Source organism: Myotis davidii, unplaced genomic scaffold (assembly GCF_000327345.1).
Source record: "Myotis davidii unplaced genomic scaffold, ASM32734v1 scaffold190, whole genome shotgun sequence".
Classification (NCBI taxonomy): Eukaryota; Metazoa; Chordata; class Mammalia; order Chiroptera; family Vespertilionidae; genus Myotis; species Myotis davidii.
The window spans coordinates 908,265-915,595 of NW_006283440.1; the positions used below are offsets into that span (position 1 = coordinate 908,265).

The window sequence follows — 7,331 nt, forward strand, 5'->3', positions numbered from 1 at the left end:
TTAGCTGCCTCCTACGCACCTCCTACTGGGGATGTGCCCACAACCAAGGTACATGCCCTTGACCGGAATCGAACCCGGGACCCTTCAGTCCGCAGGCTGACGCTCTGTCCACTGAGCCAAACTGGTTAGGGCATGATCTAGTTTTTTATTGGAGAGGGACAGGAAGGTGAGGTGAGGTGAGGTAAGGAAGGTGGAGGTAAATATGCCATCTGCTAGTTGTTAATATAAAATAAGATATTAAGGAATCTAATTCCTTTCTGATTTCTTGTGTTTGGGAGACCATAGAATCAGTTGGGTACTTACATCAGTTGGCTTTTGTGTGCAGAGCCTTACAAGAATATTACTGATAAGTCCCTACTTCCCAGGAGATAGGCCACCTTGTAGGAGAAAGGACCAGCCCATGTAGAAGATCCAGAAAAATATTCCCCCAAAGGTAAAACAACATGACCGAAAGAAACTGCGATATCAAGGACACATATTGCGAATAAAGGATAGATAAAATGGAAAGTCTTTCAGAAGGAGCTGAGTTTAGATTATACAGAGATGTTTACTTTGGTGATAAACAGGGCTGCACTGTAAGCAATTTCTGTTTGAAGGATAGGACCTATTCTGGGGCTTAGAAAACAAGGCTTTGTTTCCAGAAGACAGTTAAATATGAATAACATTTTCAATACTGAATTAGACAGTTTTTTATTAAAATGTGATCTGAGTGTCTGTATTTATTATACCTAACCTTCATCTAGCAGTAGAATAATTGTTAATGAAGTATTTAAAGGAATATACAGATGAACCAGACAGAAATTCCTAACGTGTGTTTTTATCTTTGGGGAAATCCAAGTTGAAACTGGAAAAATTTCAAGTTTTATTATTGCTCTTTACAAATTATAGGGATTTTGATATTGTCCAGTTAAAAATTTAATAGGTTTTAGAATCTAGTTATTAATTGACCTTAATTCTCTACAATTTTGTTGCTTTATAAGAGTACTCTTGCCCTGGCCAGTGTGGCCCGGTTGGTTGGACCGCTGTCCCATACACCAAAAGGTTGCAGTTTCGATTTCTGGTCAGGGTGTGTACAAGAGGCAACTGACAGATGTTTCTCTCTCAAGTCAGTCTTTCTCTGTTTCTCCTTCTCCCTTTCTCTCTCTCTAAAAAAATCAGTAAAAATGTATTCTCAGGTGAGGGCTAATAAAAAGAGTACTCTTAAGGTTAAAATCAACTTAAAAGCAGGGTAAATGGTGTGTACCTACACACTCAGACTTGTCAGCACTTGAATAGAAAAAAAAATAGTCTCAAACATGACAATTAGGATATTCCTCAAAACCACATATATTGCCCTAGCTGGTTTAGCTCAGTGGATAGAGCATCGGCCTGCAGACTAAAGGGTCTTGCAGACTGAAGTGTCCCATCAAGGGCACATTCACCACCCCTGGTTGGGGTTGTCTGTGGGAGGCAACCAATTGATATATCTCTCTCACATCAATGATTCTCTCTATCTCTCCCTCTCCCTTCTACTCTCTCTAAAATTCAGTGGAAAAATATCCTTGGGTGAGGATTAACAAAAACAAAAAAACCCACATATACTATAGTATTTTTAAAGCCTGCAACCAAAATGTACAATCATTGTGTTTTATAGCACTTGAAACTATATCTGATATTACTGTACGCCTGTGCTGTCCTGATACAGCTTTTGGATTACGTTAGGTGCGAGAATGATTCTTACACTTAAGTAACGTGCTTGACTGCACAGATGACAACAGTGTTGAATCTATTCAGTAAGAGAAAATTAGGACAACTGGTTTTGCCAGTTCATTTTCACTGATGTTTATTTACTTTGTGTGACTATAGTTCTTGTAAAGAAATTACAAAACCTAGAAATTAGAGCCAAGAGCAGAGTGGTGGGTGCCCCTTCTGCCTACCACAGGTTGGTTTGAGCATTGTTCCACATACCAAAACGGTTGCAGGTTTGATTCCTGTCAGGGCACATATCCAGGTTGCAGGTTCAATCCCAGATGGGGGTGCATGTGGGAAGCAACCTACTGATGTTTCTCTCACGTTGATGTTTCTCTCTCTCTCCTTTCCTCTCTCTCTCAAATGAATAATAAAAAAAAATTCTCAGGTGAGGTTAAAAGATAGATATTCAGAAAAAAAACCAACCTAGAAATTTTAAAAATGCAAACTTGAATTTGTCATACGCTGAGCACTTTGCTGAATCCACTTGAGGTGATGTGTAGACATACCCTGTTGTAGCTTATATGCAAATAAAGGTTATACAAATACTACACCATTTTATAATAAGGGACTTGAGCATTTGCGATTTTGGTATCTGCTAAGTTTCCTAAACAAGTCTCCCATAGAATTCGAGGGATGACTGTACCGATTCATTTCTGTATACTTCACTGGCAAGAGACAGATAGCGCTGTATCTAATAATTATATGTGCTTTAGAGCGGTGGTTCTCAACCTTCCTAATGCTGCGACCCTTTAATACAGTTCCTCATGTTGTGGTGACCCCCAACCATAAAATTATTTTCGTTGCTACTTCATAACTGTAATTTTGCTACTGTTATGAATTGTAATGTAAATACCTGATATGCAGGATGTATTTTCATTGTTACAAATTGAACATAATTAAAGCATAGTGACTAATCACAAAAACAATACGTAATTATATATTCAATATGTGCTTTCCGATGGTCTTAGGCGACCCCTGTGAAAGGGTCGTTTGACCCCCAAAGGGGTCACGACCCACAGGTTGAGAACCGCTGCTTTAGAGGATCAGAAAACAGTGAAGAAAGAGGAGTATGATTTGAAATAAGAAGAATGAAGTGCTATAAGACTGGTTAACTGGAAGCACTGGATGCAAATACTCAACAAACTGTAATCAAGGTTGAAGAGCATAGGAAATATGTGTCATGGCAAGAGCTTGGTAATGCAGGATATCAGGAACCATGTGTAAGTGCTGTAATTATTACCTGTTATGAGAACATGTAAAAGGAGATTTATGTAGGATATAAAGCCACAGATACCTGTATGAAAGTACAACTTGCCAATGGATATCCGCGCAGGCTAAGATTAGGTCACGGCCTTGAAATTGGTCCAGTGGGTTTCAAGTATGTGGGTAGGTAAATAAAGTACATCACATCTTCTTTATAACTATTTAGGATCTGCTGGAACAAATAGTTATTACACTAGCCATGGAAAGTTGAGGTTTCTCCTACATATGGTCTTGGTAAAGACAGATCATCTTATATAAAAGACGACATGCTCAACTTGGGCTGTGAAATTGTAAATAAACCCTACTTTACAAATTATTCTTTCTTGTTGAAACAGTAACCTATGTTTTTGAGAAAGCAAAAATGTTTTTAGATTAAAAGGAACAAGTCTTCATTCTCTTTATTAATATTAAATACCAAACATTTTACTTTTATGTCATGTAAACCTCTTCTAATACATAGAGTTTTAGTAACCTGGAAATGAATCTATGCAGTTAAGAAATGTCAGAGCTCATGAGAGAGATTATGAATAGAATTTGGGAAAATGGAGGAAACTTATCAACTGGAAAACCTGATTTTACTATTGCAGAGCAATCGTTTAAAGAAAATGTTATCTGGCATATTTATTTTGGGTATATATCTTGAATTTTTATATGACAAGGGAAATAGAAATAAATTTATATTTGGCCAAAAAAAAGGGTGCATGTTCTAGATATGCATCTCCTGCCTAGAATTGTCTGCCTTTTTGTTGTTGACCAAAAATAAACATTTCTGGTTTAACTTTTTGAAGGCAATTTGAATAGTTTCCATTTTGGAAATCATGCGATCTTCTTTTAAATAGTGGGTGGTAAGGTGGTCAGATGGAAGTGTTCAGTTCATCCAGCAGCATCAGATTGATCTGACAAATGGCATTCTTTTAACTGTGTGGAAAACATTTTGTTTCCTTTATCCTTTGGCAGAAGCAGATATTGTCTGTGGTTTCCTCACAGAAGTTTGGGTGGGTAAACTTGGGATGTGTAAATAGAAACAGCAGACAGAGAGATTGTCTCTGACAGTTGGAAAGACCCACTGAGGATCTTAGAAAGAGGCTGATGACACTGATGATGTGGTGTGGGAGCGGTTGTTAGAGTCCTGAGAGAGGAATTAAACAGTGTGGACATAAATGAGGAATGCAAATGCTCAGAATAAAGTGATGGTTCTTCCTTAAGGAAATAAGCCAAAGATTTTAGGTTGAGGTTCCTGAAAAATTTGCTTTTGATATGGATAAGAACAAACAAGTTCCTCTTTATTGTTCACCTGCATTTCCTTCTGTGACATGTCATCAGTGATTTCTGATGAGCATGCGATCAATGTATTTCTCAGTTACTGTCTCGGTCTCTCATGATGTGTGACCTTGGGCAAGATATTAACAACTCTTTGCCTCAGTTTCTCATCTATAAAATGGGATTGTGGAGATTGAGATATGTCTAAAGCTATTATAATTGTCCTGGACATAGAATGAGCACTATGTAAATGTTAGCTGCTATACAATAATTGTTATTTTATCATTATCATCATACTTCTTATTTCAGTAGAAGGAGGAAGCCTCTTGAGGAGGAAGCTATTTGCTTCCTCTAATAACCTTAGTATATTTGATGTATTTTTATAGAAATGAATCAGGAATGAATTGTTTAATGTTTAAAGTGATTTATAACGTATCCATGTTACCTTTGAAAAATTCATTTTTGAAAAATATTAGTAACTATGGATATTTTCTATTTTCTTAGCATTTTTTCCAGATTAAAACACAAGCCAATAAATGTCAAATAAAAACCATATAACTACCTGGGGCCATTTACCAGCACAATACCCCAGTGTTCCCTGAGGGCATTATGTCTTACAAAGCTATGCGGTAATTCTTCTTCTTTTTAATCTTTATGGTTGGGATTATTACAGATGTCCCTCTTTTTTCTCCCCATTGTCCCTCTCCACCCGGTTCCAGTCCTGCCCTAGGCTTTGGACACCCTATTGTCTGTGTCCATAGGTAATGCATATATGCATATAAGGTCTTTGTTTCATCTCTTCCCACCCTACCACCCCCCTTCCCTCTGAGAATTGTCAGTCTTCCATTTTCATACCTTTGATTCTATTTAATTCACCACTTTATTCTGTTCATTAGATTTCTTATTTGTTTATTTTTATTTTTTTGGCAGAATTTTATGATTTCATTAACACAAATACAATGCGTACATCAGCAGCACTTCAAACTCCTTGACGTTATGGGCCAGAAACTTCCGAAAGCCACTGGGCAGCAGGCGCTTTGTTTTCTTGTAGCTCCCATAACCAATGTTGGGCATCAAGAGCTGGCCCATGAATCTTCTATGCACCCTATTGTCAATGCCTCTGGGCTTCCGCCAGTTCCGCTTAATTTTGACATATCGGTCTGACTGATGCCGGATGAACTTCTTGGTCCTCTTTTTGACAATCTTGGGTTTCATGAGGGGTCTAAGGGCAGCCATGATGCCGGGTAGGAGATGGTTGCCACCTCCGTAGGCAGCGCCGAGGAAGGGAGGGGTTGTTTATTTTGATTTTTAGATTCAGTTGCTGATAGGAATGTATTTGTTGCAGTTTTGTTGTTCATATTTTTGATCTTTTAATCTTCTTCCTTTTCTTAAGGAATACCCTTCAATATTTCCTATAATACTGGTTTAGTGGTGATGAACTCCTTTAACTTTTTCTTGTCTGTGAAACTATCTGACTTTCAATCTAAATGAGAGCTTTGCTGGGTAGAGTAATCTAGGCTGTAGGTCCTGCTGTTCATCACTTTGAATATTTCTTGCCACTCCCTTCTGGCCTGCATAGTTTCTGTTGAGAAATCAGCTGACAATCTTATGGGCATTCCCTTGTAGGTAAGGAGCTGCTTTTCTCTTGCTGCTTTTAATATTATCTCTGTCTTTTGCCCTTGACATTTTAATTATGATGTGTCTTGGTGTGGTTCTCTTTGGGTTCCTCTTGTTTGAGACTCTGTGCTTCCTGGACTTGTAAGTCTATTTCTTTCACCAGTTAGGGGAACTTTTCTGTCATTATTTCTTCAAATAGGTTTTTTGAGGTTTCTAGAACAGTGGTTGGAAAACTGCGGCTTGCGAGCCACATGCAGCTCTTTGGCCCCTTGAGTGTGGCTCTTCCACAAAATACCATGTGCGGGCGCGCACATACAGTGCGATTGAAACTTTGTGGCCATGCACAGAAGTCGGTTTTCGGCCTGGGCGAGTCTATTTTGAAGAAGTGGCGTTAGAAGAAGTGGGGGGTGTCGGTCGGTGGGGCGACGGGAGACACGGCGCAGGTGGGCCACGGAATACGCAGCACGGGGGAGGTGCGCGCGACTCATGCATGAGTTGATGATGGGAGAGTTGGAAGGGGTCGACCTCAGTGAACGTACCTCAATCAAATTGAGGACGTTTTTAGCAAAGGCCGGCTTAGGAGTACCCTAATTAAGTTAATAACAATGTACCTACCTATATAGTTTAAGTTTAAAAAATTTGGCTCTCAATCATTGTACTGTTGATATTTGGCTCTGTTGACTAATGAGTGTGCCAACCACTGTTCTAGAAGATTCTTGAGTAACTTTATAACCATGGTTTTAAACTTTTTCCAGTAGTTTGCTTTCCTCCATTTGTGACATCTCTGCATTTTGGCTGCCTCCCTGTGTTTGTTTCTATGTATTCTGTAGAGCTACTATGTCTCCTTGAGTTGGTAGAGTGGCCTTGTGTAGCAGGTGTTCTATAGGGCCCAGAGTCTCAGCCTCCCAGCCTCCCCAGTCACCTGAGCTAGGAACTATAGATGCACTCCTTTGTGGGCTGTGAGTACAGTCTTGTTGCTGTTGGTGTCCCTGGGAGGAATTCACCTCCAGGCCAATTGGCTGTGAGGACTACCGTATTTGCCTGCGTATAAGACAACTGGGCGTATAAGACGACCCCCTAACATTTCCACTCAAAATACAGAGTTTGTTATATACTCGCCGTATAAGACTACCCCCTCTTCCGCACACCTTCCACACACCAAATAAAAGGTAAAACAATATCAGATTTGATTTTAACATTTTAATTTATATTCAAATGCTTATGACATGCAGGAAAACTGTCACAAGGCTGTAAGTAATCAAACATATACATAAAACAGTGCAAGTTTATTACCGGTAAACATACCGGTAATTCACTAAAGAAAACACACTCTATAGACTGGTACCGTAGATGCTTCTCAGGAACACAGGCAAGCAGCCCACAACCTAGAGGGACTGTCAATGATAGAAGAAAGATAACAAATAGAGGTAGAGAGCAAGTGCCGGGCAAGTCCCTAGCAA

The 7,331-nt window shown here is 39.2% G+C and overlaps 1 protein-coding gene and 1 pseudogene across 1 annotated transcript in view; one reads left to right on the forward strand and one right to left on the reverse strand.

The window, feature by feature from the left end:
- The window catches only part of FANCC (Fanconi anemia complementation group C), a 226,354-nt gene that overhangs the window by 1,138 nt on the left and 217,885 nt on the right, over positions 1-7,331 (forward strand). The window lies entirely within an intron of this gene.
- Positions 5,200-5,527, reverse strand: LOC102771754 (annotated as a pseudogene).